Source organism: Panthera onca, chromosome X, assembly GCF_046562875.1.
Source record: "Panthera onca isolate mPanOnc1 chromosome X, mPanOnc1 haplotype 2, whole genome shotgun sequence".
Classification (NCBI taxonomy): domain Eukaryota; kingdom Metazoa; phylum Chordata; class Mammalia; order Carnivora; family Felidae; genus Panthera; species Panthera onca.
The window spans coordinates 94,739,282-94,753,865 of NC_138357.1; the positions used below are offsets into that span (position 1 = coordinate 94,739,282).

At 54.2% G+C, this 14,584-nt stretch overlaps 1 long non-coding RNA gene across 1 annotated transcript; it reads left to right on the forward strand.

Moving 5' to 3' along the window:
- The first annotated feature begins 2,976 nt into the window (after positions 1-2,976).
- LOC145714354 (uncharacterized) lies at positions 2,977-14,286 on the forward strand. The gene is made up of 3 exons (XR_014136853.1): positions 2,977-3,301; positions 12,181-12,258; positions 13,156-14,286. It is a non-coding gene; the product is annotated as an uncharacterized LOC145714354 (long non-coding RNA).
- The last annotated feature ends 298 nt before the right edge of the window (positions 14,287-14,584 follow it).

A 14,584-nucleotide genomic window follows, 5' to 3' on the forward strand; every position in this document is an offset into this window, starting at 1 on the left:
TGTGCGACTGGAAAAAATTCTGAAGGTAGATTGAGTGAAAAAAAGCAGGTGCAGGGCAGTGTGTAGGGTAGGCCACCTTTTATGTGAAAAGGGAAGAGAAACAAGAAATGAGTCGTGTCGGGGGGGGGGGAGCACCAGGTAGACAGGGGACTGAGCTGGGTGGGGGTGCTGCGCCTTCTACATAAAAAGAAGTCCCATGCCGATCTGGTAATACGTAATCACCAAATCAACAGAAAATATCCTCACACGTGTATAAAAAATGAGAGGAAAATAAACAAAGAGGGTGAGTCACAGGTCTGCTGGGTTTCTAGAGAAGCCTTTGCAGGTCTTAAAGCTAAAGAAGCACATGGAACTGTCAGGCTGAGTAATTACGCCTAATTTAGACCTTGGCACCTAACCTGCTTTGCCCTTTGAGGATCCCTTTTGGGAAACACCCGCTGTCCAAAGGCAAAAGGGCTGGTGTCTCTTCTCCCGGGCTGTGCCTTCCCCGAGGAGTGACAGAACATTCCCCACCCTTGCTTATAAGCAGGAGCTGACATTTCTAAAAGATGCCGTGTGCATTTTCCAGACACATTTGCGGGTTGATTTGAGCGGGGATGTGTGTTCCATGGCTCTTCAAATGTCAGTGTGCTGGTCTGTGGGAATAGGAGCCCATTTCTCCGTAGGCGGCCGGAGCCACGTGGAAACGGGTTTCCCTCCGGCGCGTCCTCATCATCAGGCTCTGGAAATGAACGAGCGCCCCCTGTAACAGCCCATCCACCCCTGAGCCTATGGCGAGGGTCCGCCAGAGCCCTGCAGGAGCATAACTCAACGTGTCCCTGCGCCAGGCCCAAAGTTACTTAGGAATGTCGCTGAAGCTGTCAGGTGACCCCCTTTGGACTCCCAAAGGCACTGGACTGAGTCACAGTGCCCGTGCCCCACCATCCCCCTCCGCCTGCTTGCGGGGCACAAAGACGGATGTGGGAGCTGCACTGGGTGCCCTGATTCCACGGGAAAGAAGATCGGGACGGGAGCCTGTTGACTTACAAACAGTCCAGGAAGTAAGCCTCGTCTGTTGCAAGGGACAAAACTCGGTTCAGACACATTGTTGCCTCGAGTTCTAGGGAAGGCTACTTTCTTCGTGCTGCAGAGAATATGATGCCTGGCGCTTTGGGGCGTTATATCTCACAACTGTGGCCACCTAGTCAGAGATGCGGTCACTTTTCTCCATCCCGGATCCAAAAATTCTGGAGGAGGGTCTCACCGGCCCTGCTCGGTCAGGTGTCCGACTCTGGAAGGGTGCGAGGGGGGAGGGTAGGAGAGGCCCTGCAAGTTCGTGGAAGACTAGGTTTCAGCCCGAGGCAGCAGGGAGCCCCTCCTCGGTAGGAGCTGTTTCAGTCGTCCGTGCAGGACGCGCCTGTGTGAGAGAGAAGATTCCAGAGACACGGAGGATGGGATGTGGCAGTGAGAGAGAGAATGGGGTCCGGGTCCAGGTGGGTTCTAAGGTTTGTGGCGTGGGCAGCGGGAGAGATAGCCATGTCGTTCACTGACAAGGGTTACCCTGGGCTGAAAGTGATTTGTTGGGACCCGCTTTCAGGGAAGCCAAATAGGGGCGTGGGAAACTGGGATGAGGAAGGAAGGGGCCCACGCCAGGGTGTGTTACCGCACAAAGTCCCATGGAGGGTACTCGAGCTCGGTCCCGCAGGGACCTCTGGGAGCCAGGGCAGGTAGGTCACGTCTCAGAGTTGACCGCCGTCTGGGACAAGAGGGCCACCACGTTTCATCCCTGTCCGGAGCTCCAATTATTGGTTAAGGGCTCAATTCGAATCAGCACGCACTTCTAACTTGCTGTGTGTGGGGGCCAAGGGAGCCCGGCAGCCCGAGGACAGTCCCCCAGCCAACGGACACCGAGTTGGCTTCCGGGCACGCGCAAACATGAGGTCACGCCCGTTTTCTCCTTCAGTATATATATACCTCACGCTTATTTTATTTTTTTTTTTATTTTTATTCTTTTTAGGTGTATTTATTTATTTTGAGGGGCACCTGGGTGGCTCGGTCAGCTATGCGTCCGACTTCGGCTCAGGTCATGAGCTCCCCGGCTTGTGGGTTTGAGCCCCGCATCAGGCTCTGTGCCGTCAGCGTGGAGCCCGCTCCGGTTCCTGTCTCCCTCTCTCTCTCTGCCCCTCCCCAGCTCGTGCTTTCCCTCTGTCTCAAAACAATAAGAAAGTAAATAAAGTTTGTTTATTTATTTTGAGAGGGACAGAGACAGCGTGAGCAGGGGAGGGGCAGAGCGGGAGACAGAGAATCCCAAGCAGGCTCTGCGCCGTCAGCACGGGGCCCGATGCGGGGCTCGAACTCATGAAACCATGAGATGGTGACCTGAGCGGAAACCAAGGGTCGGACGCTTAATCGACTGAGCCCCCCAGGGGCCTCCTCCTCAGGCTGATTTCCCATGCTTGCGCCTTCTGCCCAGTCCGCTTCTCGGGCTTTCTTTTGCGCTAGGCCTTCTCCTCAGGGGCCGCGTCGTTCTGCCTTGTGAGGTCTTGGGCCGAGCGGTGGGCCTGGAGGCCAGGACCCCGGGGACAGTGGCAGCCCCGGGGAGTTTAAGGAGAGCCGCTGGCATGGCAGAACCAGTGTTGGTCACTCCAGTTTGCGGCCCCGTCACCCAGCAAAAGCCCTGGATGGGGATTTTCCTTTGGAGCCTCAGGCACCTGCGGCAGGGGACGGGCAGCCTTGCCGGCTTCTAGCCCAGCGGCCCCGGGGCCTGGGAGCTACTGGTCTGTCCAGCGCCTCTTTTGTGTCGACAGCTGCCTTGCATCCCCCGATCGTTGCCCGCGCCCCCGGCACTGGCAACGTGGGTTATGGCCACGGATTTGTGCCACGGAAGGGCAGGAAGTGATAGTCCCAAGGCTCCAGGCAGATGGGCGATTGCAAGAGCCAAATTTCGAAAGCTTCTCTCTTCCTTTTTCTTTCAGTTCTGCTTCCGGCCACCCACCATCCCAGCACACACTTCAGGGACGCCTTCGGTTTCCCCTGGGCTCTCTCATGGTTTTTGGGGTTGCCTTCCGGAATCTATGCTGCCCTGTCGTTTCTTGGGCGTGTCCAGGCTTGGGAGAGGGAGCCAGGGGCCCAGAGAAGCCTGCCTCTTGCCTGCTGGCCTTGACCTCACGCGTAGCCCAGGACATGGTCTCTCCTGGGCCTCCTGCTCAGGTCTGGCTCCAGCTGAATCCAGTCCAGCCCCATCCTGGCGTTCGGTGGCTTTCACAGACCAGGCTTTGGCCTCACGTCCCCTCTCTGGGCATCTGGTCCCGAATCGTCCCCGGTGAGTGACTTTACCTCTCCTCTCGTGGACAGCTCATCACAACCATCTCCAATCTGTGGTTGGCACGGGACCTACACATCTGCTAAGGGCTGCTGCCATTGGACATCGGTGCCCGAGGGGAGGGACAGGCGGCTGGCGTCACTGTTCTGCAGCTCCGGGAAGAGAAGGGGGAGGGGTGCCGTGACTGGGGGAGAGTCACATGTGGGCTCCCACCGTTCAGAGCTGTCTCTCTGAGAGCTGGGCTTCTGGGGGCTCCCTGTGCTCCGGGAGTCCCAGGGGAGCAGCCAAGGGTGGGCAGGGTGGCAGGTGGGGACACGCAGGGGGCCCGGAGCAGTGGCTATTTACTATATGGTAGGGAAGCATTTCAATATTTTAACAACCGGTCCAGCTGTTGTCCCAGTGCATTGCAACTGAATGTCAGCCCAGGTTGTAGGTGGCACGCTGACGTTAAGAGCAGATGGAGTGGTTATAAACTGCGACAGGAGAAATTTAGGCTAGTCACTGAAAAATCCGTAGCACGACTTTTTACCAAGGAGGGTTTGGCGGAAGTTCTCTCTGAAACTTGGGGGGTTCCAAGACGCAGGTCTTCGAAATGGACTAATTGCGGCTTCGTTAGGCTCGCCTGGCATTCGGGGATCGCCGCAAGCGATTCCTCTGGCCCGTCTCCCTCTCATTTGCAAGCAAGGATCCCCCCCCACCCCCCACCCCCGCCGTTAGATGCGGTAACGATTCATCAGAAACATTTTTGAGCATCGGCGGCAAGCCAGGCATGGTGGTAAGTAATGCGCCTACGAAGGTGAATAACTCAGGGTTTCCGCTCTTTTGGAGTTCATCATAGAGTCATGGGGGAGACTGGGGGAGGGGGGACACCTACCCCCAAAGGATGACCACAGAGCCAGGCAGTGGGTGTGATTTGCTGGATGAATCATGAAGGGGAAATGATGTAGGAGCTCGTATGGGGTGCAAGGCTGGTGGGGCTGGGGAGAGGCCTTCATTTCCGAACAGGGATGCGGTCGGCCTCTAAAAGGTTTTCCTTCACCTCTGGAAATAGTGACGTGGCACTACTTGGTTCTGATTTTCACCTCCAGATAGCAGGACACGTTTTGTCCTTGAAAGCACTCAAATCGGCTCGCCTCGCCAATGTGAAGTCACTGCTTGTTAGCTATGCACAACTGAGATCAGAATCTGTCCTCCTGCCAGCCAGCCAGCCAATACTGAGCCCAGGGGTCTCGCAAACCACTCTGAAGGGCTGTTCGGGCACCTTCCTTCTAAGATTTTTTTCAGCCTGAGGGGGAGGCAGAGGGCGGTGTGGACCTCACTTTCCTCCCTTCTGCCAACTGGTCCCCAGGAGGACCGAGGATGGCCCTTTATAACACTGCTACCCCCAGAGAGAAGGCTGGTCTTTCTACGTGGATCTCAGAGCATGCCCTGGTGGGTAGCCAGGCCAGTTGTCTCCTCTCTGGGGACTGTGTCTGGGAAGATGTGCTTTGGCTGCAGTCCAGACCTGGAATGGCTGCTCTGCTCTGAGACATCCTTAGGGATCTGGGATCCTTCAAACTCCAAGTTTTGCCTTTTGAAGAATGGGGCCTTCGGCCCCATGGTCCAAGATAGCAGCCATGACGCCCACGTTTAGGGATAGGATAGAGGAAGTGACTAAAGCCGACACGTCCTGCTTCCATTTATGTCCCATTGGCCAGAACTTAGTCACGTGACCACACCTAGCTGGGAAATGGTGTCTTTCTCCTGGGAGGCCAGGAGACAGGAAATATTGTGGTTGGCTTGCAAGGACTCTATGAAAAATGCCTCGATCTCATCTAAATATTGGGGTGCTTCGATGTAAATGCCCTGTGAAGATCTGTTAGGAAAAGAAAGGAGCTATAAGTTAAACCGAGCTTTATTTTTGATTTTAGCTATTGAGGTTTTTGGTCTCTCTATGGCTGATCCTTTCGACTCTGAACGCAAAGCAGTTTTATAAATGTTTCTCCTCTCTTTCTCTCCATGGACTTCTTTTCTTACATCTTTGATTTAAAAAAAAAAAAATCTTGTTACTTGCAGCCAAAAGCATCAAAGTAAACTCTGCACCTAACGTGGGGCTTGAACTCATGACCCCAAGATCAAGAGTCACACGCTCTACCGACCGAGCTAGTCAAACGCCCTACCATACCAGGGCCAAGCCCTTCATGATGGAGATCTATGCTGGCTGGGCCCCACCTCTCGAATGCTTTGTCCCCCTTAATCTCTTGTCACTAACTTGCTTCCTCACCAGGTCATAGTCATTTTATTCTTGTAAAAACTAATGGCTGTTGTTCATATCTCCTGGGTCCATTTTGAGCTTAAGCCTTCTTTTCTTTAAAAAAAAAAAATTAATCTTTATTTTTAATAGAGAGAGCGAGAGCGTGTGCGTGTGTGTGTGAGCAGGGGAGGGACAGAGAGAGAGGGAGACACAGAATCTGAAGCAGGTTCCAGGCTCGGAGCCATCAGCACAGACCCCGACGTGGGGCTCGAACTCAGGGACCGTGAGATCATGGCCTGAGCTGAAGTCGGACGCTTAACCGACTGAGCCACCCAGGCACCCCTGAGTTTAAGCCTTCATACTGAAACTCTTTTTCTCTTTGGTTTCTAGGATACTGGGTTTCATAGTTCACTTTTTATCTCCTGACTATGACTTCTACATTTTACATAGTGGGGGCTTCTTTGTCTTGCTGCCTCATTCTAGATATTTTATTCCCCAAAGCTTTCATCTCAGTCCTTCTATGGTTCACCAGCACCACTACCCCCCCCATCTCTGCCATCCCCCTCTGCTGTCAACTTACAAACACTGTCATTGGTCTTCCGATCTTCACAATAGCTGTGTAAGGTTAGTGATAAGTGATATTATTACCCGCATTTTGCAGATAAGAGCACTGAAAAGTATTTTGCCCAAGGTCAAAAAGATCCGGGGGTGCCTGGGTGGCACAGTTGCTTAAGCGTCCAGCTCTTGAGTTTGGATCAGGTCATGATTTCATGGTACATGAGATAGAGCCTTGCGTTGGGCTCTGTGCTGACAGCGCAGAGCCTCCTTGGGAGTCTCTCTCTCCCTCTCTCTCTGCCCCTCCCCCATGCTCTCTCTCTCAAAATAAATAAATAAACTTTAAAAAAAAAAAAAGAGCAAAAAGCTAGTAAGTGTCAGAGGTGGTATTTGAATCCTGGTCTGTCTGATGTCAAAGCCCGGGCTCGCAATATACCATAGTTCCTCTTTCCTTCAGATGTCACAGGATTTGCTCCTTAGCGCCCTTTCTCTGACCACAGTGGGGGCCAAGCCTTCGTCACCACAAGCCTAGAGTAATACATCAACCTCCCAGGAAACCCCCTTGAATATAGGCCTGCGGTCCCCACCCCACCTCCGCTGGCCCCCGCATACCCGCGTGTCCAGCATTAGACGGCCGGTCTAACGATCTTAAGTGAGCCTTTTTCATGAGCTGCCCTGCTCATATGCTTACAGTGGCTCCTTGAGACTTCACGGGTCATGTTCTGGTTCTCCGAAGTTTTTGTCACCTGTGTCCTCCATATGCCCGCTACTTGCCAGTATTCCGGAGCCAGGGGTGGAGGAAAGAATTAGTGTTCGCCAATAGCCGATTCTTCGCTTCTCCCCGGGCGTGGGAGTGATCACGCTTCCCAATCTCTTGGCAGTTGGGCAGAGCTGGTGACCAGGTCTGGTGAATAACACATGTGGAAGCGATGTGTGATACTTTTACATTGAGGCAATGGGAAGGCCCTGTAGGAGCCTCCAGCTTCTCTCAATCCTCGCTGGCTGAACAGTGGGAATGTTCCAGATGGCAGAACCTCCATTAGCCTGAGCCCCTGAATGACTCTACGGAGCAGAACACCTCCTCCCCCCACCCCCTCCCCGCCCCTGTTTCATCCATTGCCTTGCGGTGAAACTTGCAAGGACATGAAATTTATCTGTCGAGCCACTGGGATCTGAGGGTTGTTTGCTATGGCAACATAACCCGGCATGTCGGTCAGGATAGGCTGGGAATACTGTAGTGACACTTCCAACACAACTCAGTGCCTCCCAACACAACTGCACGGGGTAGTGTCTTACTCATGCTACATGTTCTGTGTAGGTCAGCAGGGAGAGAGGTGTTCTTGTCTTCGTCATCCAGGTATCCAAGCAAATGGAGAGTCCATTTTAATTTGTGCTCTGTGATCACCTCCAAGGGAAGGGAGAGCATGGTGAATCGTGCCCTCACTCTGGAAGCTTCCACCTAGAAGGGACACAAATAACTTCTGCTAACATTTCGTTGGTCAAATCAAGTCAAATAGCCACACCTGACGTCAAAGGAGGACAAGGCAATGTAATTCTACCGAGTCTACTGGGGCGGCAGAGAGGCAGAAATACTTGGTGACCGGTGCTGTGGACATCTTAACTGATACGCCGGATGAACTGGTCCCTCCATGCCCCAGTCTGCCCTGCCTCCAGGATTTATTTCATGCTGTTTCCTCACCTTTCAGCTGCAGCTACGGGCCCATCTTTTCCAGAAAGCCTTCCTCCGTGTTTCTGGTACATGATTTTCCTGCTTCTAAACTCCTGGGGCCTTCAGGGTGGTCAACATTCAATTGGATGTTCACTGATTCATGTAGCCGCGATGAGTCTATTTTGGCTTTTAACAAACACACCCAAATGCATTTGCATATACATCTATTTATATATATACATATTAATGTACCTTATCTCCTTAAGACTATCACCTGTTTATTCCGATGATGGGTTCACTGCTCAAGGATGTCTGTGGAATTGCCTTGAAGTTTGTGGCAATCCATTTCCTTATCTGTCAAAGGAGATAATAATGGTGCCTCTTTGATACAGATGTTCGAGAAAGAAAAGGGTGGGTGACTATAAAGGGCTTAGAACAGCAGCTGGCCCCCCAGTGAACACCGAATAAACTTTAGCCATTATTATTTCTCTCCTAAAGACCTCTGCTGATAGCAATCTTTACCTTCTGAAGGTGGGTTTGATTTCTTGCTGACGGTTCAAAAGCCATCCCGATCTGTCGCGGGTGCCCACCCCAGAGGCCCCTGCTGACAGTTCTTGTACCTGCGGATGGCTTCCTGCATATCTCTGCCAGAAGGGGCTGTCTGGCCTTGGATCAATATCTCTGTTTCATCGCTGCTCGGTGGTGCAATTCTGAGGTTTGTCCTGCGCGGTCTCTGGGAGCGTCTCCAAGGGGGCTTTCCCTCTTTGTGTCTTACTTTCTCCACGCTCTCCGTTGCATTTGCCGGGACCACCTCCCAGACAGACTGCCTGTACTCCGGCACTAACACCTGACGAGACGGTGCAAACATGAGACTAAGTTGAAGGCAATGACATGGAGTTCCTCGTGCGTCTGTTAGTTACGTCCGGTGGTGGTTTTAAAAGATGGAGCTTCTTGGGGCGCCTGGGTGGCTCAGTCGGTTGAGTGTCCGACTTCAGCTCGGGTCTCGATCTCGTGCTTCACGAGTTTGAGCCCCGCGTCGGGCTCTGTGCTGACAGCTCAGAGCTTGGAGCCTGCTTCGGATTCTGTGTCTCCCTCTCTGCCCCTCCCCCGCTCTGCTTCTCTCTCTCTCTCTCTCTCTCTCTCTCTCTCTCTCTCTCAGAAATAAATAAACATTAATAAAATTATATAAAAAAATGGAGTTTCTCAAGGTTTTGAGCGATGACTGCATCATTGAAGTAAGTTTGTGGCCTCGTAAGGTAGCAAGAGTGATGGGGGTGAGACACTTTTGGGGGCTGATTAGAATCCTAGTTCTGTAACCCTGCCCCTATAGTGACTTCTAGAAAGGCTCTGCTCTGCTCAGGGAGGACAGGACACTGTTGCCTGCTGGCGTGGCCGGTTTTGTGAGTTCTGTGTAGTTCAAGACAGACATGTTCAATGAATGCCTTGCGTGATTGCTGTTCTGCCCCCCGCGGTGGGCAGCGGGCATCCACTTTTCCGGGCTCCGCAACAACCTCCTCCCCATTTTCTGAAAAACTGCAGGATGATGAACACCGCGAAATATTCAGGACAGTTCGGCTGTTGATAATGTTTCGTAACCAAGGAGCAAGATATTAGCCAACTTGTGGGTGTGTACAGAGGTGTCAGAAAGAAACTTCCACTTGGGGACAGAAGAGCCAAAAAAAAAAAAAAAGAAGAAGAAGAAGGAGAAGAAAAAGAAAAAGAGTGCTCCCCTGACCAGTGAGGAGGTGGGTGCGGCAGCTGGGAGGGGTCCCTGGGGGAACAGCTCACCTGCACCTACAGCCAGAAGGCAGCCTCCCGTCTCATCCATCCCTTGCCATCAGTTAGGCATCCGGGAAGATGGACCTCTTCCTGCACTGTTTCTCCTTGAAAAAAATTTTTTAATGTTTATTTCATTTTTGAGAGAGAGAGGGAGAGAGTGGGGGAGGGGCAGAGAGAGAGGGAGACAGAGGATCCGAGGCCGGCTCCAGGCTCTGGGCTGACAGCAGTGAGCTCGATGTGGGGCTCGAGCCCACGAACCGTGAGATCATGACCTGAGCCGAAGTTGGACCCTTAACCGACTAAGCTGCCCAGGCGCCCCTTCCTGTGCTGTTTTCTAGAGATCGTGATCTTTTAAGGGCTATTTAGGATTGCATGTGTTTTAGAACCGCAGAGGCCCAGAGAACAGAGCCTTTGCAATTGCAGAAACAAATGAGCTCACAGAAGGGGTTTCCACATCTCCGAAGCGAACATGGTGATTGTAATATCTGCATTACTTGTTGTGAGCATGAGCGGGCACTCAGAATCTGAGGGGTGTTATTCCAGTAAATGTAGTGCTATATAAGACATTGGTTAACTTTCTCCGATGCCATTCTGAAAGTTTTTCTCTAGCCTGATCGGAGCCTTGTTCTGACCTCGGATGCCTCGGGAGCTACCTTGACTTAAGCACGGTCCAGCGAATCGCACTCATTTCTCTGGGCTCCGTGGCCCACGATGGGCAGCGCTGAATGAGCTGTGCCCTCTCTCTGCTCTTGTACAGGCTTATGGCCGTGCTGGTAGCTTCTGACGTCGGTAAGGAGACTGGCCCGGGCATTGCAGGGCTCCAGCTACACACGGCGGTGGGGGCCTCCACTCCAGCCGGTCTGTGCGAAAAGACGGCTGGACCTAGAACCAGATTCTGGGATGGTTATATTTGGGGGTCAGGAAATCCATCCAAACCCCTTGTCCCTAGTGCGCATGAACTTCGGGAGCACCAATTATGTTCCTACAGGAGCCAGCAGAAAACCCAAAGCCTCCACGCCGCCGAGGCAGCTGTCTCAAACGTACACGTTATTAGGCTGATTGAAATAATCAGAAAACAGCTCCAGAATGCTGGCTTGGAGAAAGACAGGCAATTTCTGCTTGGCAGACAGTGATGTCAGCCTCCGCAGGGGCGGGGGGAGATCGAATGTTGTCTTTCTCGCTCTCTTTCTTCTTTTCCCTTCGAAAAACTTCCCTGGGTCATTTGATTTCCCATCAGTTTGGCAGAAAGGGCGGTTGGCATATCTCCCCTGCTGTGCCAGGTGACCTTTGGGTGTTCTAGGTCCCCAGGTGGCAGGGGAGGTGCACGAGGACACCCCCGGAAACACGTTGCCTTTGGATTGTAGGAAACTGCTTTGTCCACCCCCCCCCCACCCCCCCCACCCCCCCCCCCACCCCCCCCCCCGCCGCCTGTGTTTTTCACTGCCTGTCTCTCCTGGCCTCTCCCTTACTCAAGTTGTCATTAAGCGAGTAAGAAGAGGCTGGGGAGCCTGGGTGGCTGCGTCGGTAAAGCGTCCGACTTCGCCTCAGGTCATGATCTCGAGGTTCGTGGGTTCGAGCCCTACGTCGGGCTCGCTGCTGTCAGCCCAGAGCCTGGAGCCGGCTTTGGAGCCTGTCTTCCTCTCTCTCTGCCCCTCCCCCACTCACACTCTGTCTCTCTGTCTCTCTCAAAAATAAATAAAGCATTAAAAAAATAAAAAAAATAAAGATAAGAAGGCCACGACGCCTGAAAATCTGACCTCGTGAGGCAGAACCAACCATCCCCATCAAAGGAGATAGAGCAGAAGCGTAGGACTGGAGAAAAATTATTCTTGTCTCCCTGTGACGAAATTGAGTTAGCTTTGGTCGCATTAATGTCCACTTACAGTGCAGAAGGGGCCGCCACCGGTCAGGGCCGGGGTGGGGGCGGGGAATGAGGCCACAGCAGCACCCCCCATGCTGTGGCCTTATAACTCTTAGCATGCCTTAATCTCCTCTTCTGCCTGCAACCCCGGTGGTCCCCCTTCAACGCACCCGGGTTTGCAGGCGTCAGAGCAGGTATGTGGGCCAGGCGAGTGCTAGCATTTCACCCGGTTTGTCTTCACGTGGGCAGCCTCGTCCCCGGGGGTCCCCGTGTGCCGCCACCTCGGGAGTGAGTCAGCTCTGGAGAAAAGCGAGGTTTGTTGGGGGTGGGGTGGGCTTTGGCGGCGTGACCAGCCCTGGGAGAGGAGAGGCGGTGGGAGGTGGGAGGGGAGGAGGAGGGGGGAGGGACCTTTCTGTGTGGTATTCGCACACTGGTGGGGAGCGTGCCGCTTCTAGGTTTCCAGCAATAACGAGGCCTGCGGGAATGAGGATTGGCTTGTCCACTGTGCTAACTGGACTGTAGGAAAAAAGAAAAGTCAGAAAAGAGAGAGCAGTGTTCAGGTTTGGGCTCAACTTTCCCTCCTCCTCTGGACTGGAAAGGACTCCACCCCCCCCCCCCACCCCCCCCCCCCCCGCCCTTGGAGGGCACGGCTGATTCTCTGGATCTCCCTGCGCTCCAAGCTTTTATTCCCTTTTAATTAATACAAGGCACGTTTTTTTGTGCTCTTGGGTCACCATTGGACATCTTCCCCAAAGCAATGACCACAAGACCTTCTTTTGTAGTGGAACGGGCAGCTTTCCCAGGTTCTGCTGGCCCAGGCTTGGGGCCTGAAGTGTATGCCCTGCCTGCCCACTCAAGAGGTAAGAACGCTTAAGAATCCTTGATCGTGGGGGCGCCTGGGGGTGGGGGTGGGGTGCTCAGTAGGGTAAGCGTCTGACTCTTAGTTTCGGTTCAGATTCCTGATCGCGAGGTTTCGTGAGTTCGAGCCCCGCATCGGGCTCTGCTCAGGCAGCACGGAGCCTGCTTGGGATCCTCTGTCTCCCTCTCTCTGTCTGCCCCTTCCCCACTCGTGCTGTCTCTGTCTCTCTCCAAATAGATAAATAAATAAAAACTTAAAAAAAAAAAGAATCCTTGATGGCAGAAGAGTCCGGAAGCAGGGAGTCCCGCCCCCCCCCTCCGGATGCTTCATCTTTCCTCCATTTCTGCGCTCTCTCTGGGCTCTAACCTGCCTCAGTTCTGTCCTCCACCCCGGGGCGGACGTCCTGCCTCAGGTGTGGACAAAGAGGTCTTTGGATTTGCGGACACTTGGAGGTTCACGCAGCCCTCGCACCCTTGCCGTCCGGGAGCCCCTTGCCCTGGAACCTGTTGTCCTCTCTTCCTGTCCTCCAAGGTGGCTTGAATTCACAGCCAACACTCCTGCTTGTTGGGCAAACAGTGAACAGTCCAGCGCCAGAAGGTTTAGAGCCTGGCAGCCGTCTCCCAGGGATGAGGAAAGAATATCCCGTCGGGCATTATTTAGGGCCCGCTTGGCGGCTCCCGCTGGATCACCGGGGGGTGGGAGGGGGGGGCGGGTAGCAAGGGCAGGGACAAGGACAAGACTGGGAATCAGGAATCTCTGTCTTGTGCAGCGCGGGCGATCAGGAGTCCTGGCAAGAGGTTACTCGGGGAAGCTGGAGGATGTTATCGACCAAATTGGGGTTTGGGGATTATCTATGGATTTCATTTATCTGTGTTTTCCCTGGTCTCTCTTGTTGTAGGTAATTAAGAGCTGATTGCTGGTAATTAAGAGTTGCTGAGAGAGGCAGCAGGATCCAAAAAGGAGACGCGCTCGTTTTGTCTTCCTGTGGACAGGCCCCTGACGCCCGCCTCTCCCCCTCCGCTGCCCCCTCCCGCGGGGACGTGGGCCCTGGAGAGCAAGTCACAGCCCGTCCGCGGGAGGATCTGCGTATACGCTCTGCTCCGACTTCCTGCCGTCCTGTCATTCCCGGGCCTTGAGTAAAGGCTTTGCCGAGCGGGTTGGAGCCCCAATCTCCTGACGCTCAGCTGCGCAGAGATGTAGCTTTCCCGTAGTTGTCCCGGACCGCAGTCTTAATGGGCTCTTGAGCCCCCGTTGGAGCCGGTGGTGCACAACGTGAACTTGCCAAGTCAAGGAAGCAGCCATTTCAGACTTAAGTCATGGTCACTCCGAGGCCGCCGCTGTCCCCTCCGGACTTCCTCTTGCCCTCTCTGCCCTGGTGTGAGCCGCGGCCCTGGGTTTCGGGGGGTGGGCAGGAGGGAGCCCCAGGCCGTCCTGGCCCTGAGCGGCGGACGTGTGTCCACGTGCTGCCTGTGTCCTGCCCCAGCCCCCGGGCTCGCTGGCCTCGGATGAGTTGCGCGTGTCCCTCGTGGACTAGAACACGAACCCCGACGCCCCAGGTGGCCACAGCCTCGGGGCCAGAGGCCCCGCATGCTGCTGCCCCACATGTTCCCGCTGGGACTCTTCGATTGTGGCTTCTGGGTGCCGTGGGGGCTCGGGCGCTGTTGGCTGCTCTCTCCGCCGTGCTGGGGTGTGCAGGAGCCAGGCTGCTCTTGGGACCACCGCCGAGGCCCCTCAACCACGGCTACTTCACCTTCGTGGCTCCATGCTAAGTGTGGACCTCTCTCGAGGACATGACGTTTTCCCCTGCTGGCTGCACTGGAGCAGGTCCCCCTGCCCCCTCCCCTCCCTTCTCCATTTTTTAAACTTCTCCGGGGTTTCTGGGCCTCCCCCTTCCCTTGTACCATGCCTGTCTGGGCCCTCAGTTGGCATGGAGCCCTTTTTTTCTCTCTCTCTTTCTTGCTTTCTTCCTTTCTTAGTTCATTTATTTGTTTTCAGAGAGACAGAGACAGTGCAAGTGGGGGAGGGGCCGAGGGGGGGGGAGGATCCGAAGGGGGCTCTGCGCTGATGGCGGTGAGCCCGATGTGGGGTTCAAACTCATGAACTTTGCGATCACCACCCAAGCCGGAGCCAGACGCTCAACCGGCTGAGCCACCCACGTGCCCCGCCTCTTGATGGGGATGGCAAGATTCTCGAAGCTCACACGGGACTGCAGATATTGCTGTGGTCGTATTTGAAATACATGAGCTATCATAACAGAAGCGTCCCAGGGGAAGAGTGGAACAAACCTTGCTGAACCATGGCAAAGGCTCAGAATCTGGGGAACCAGC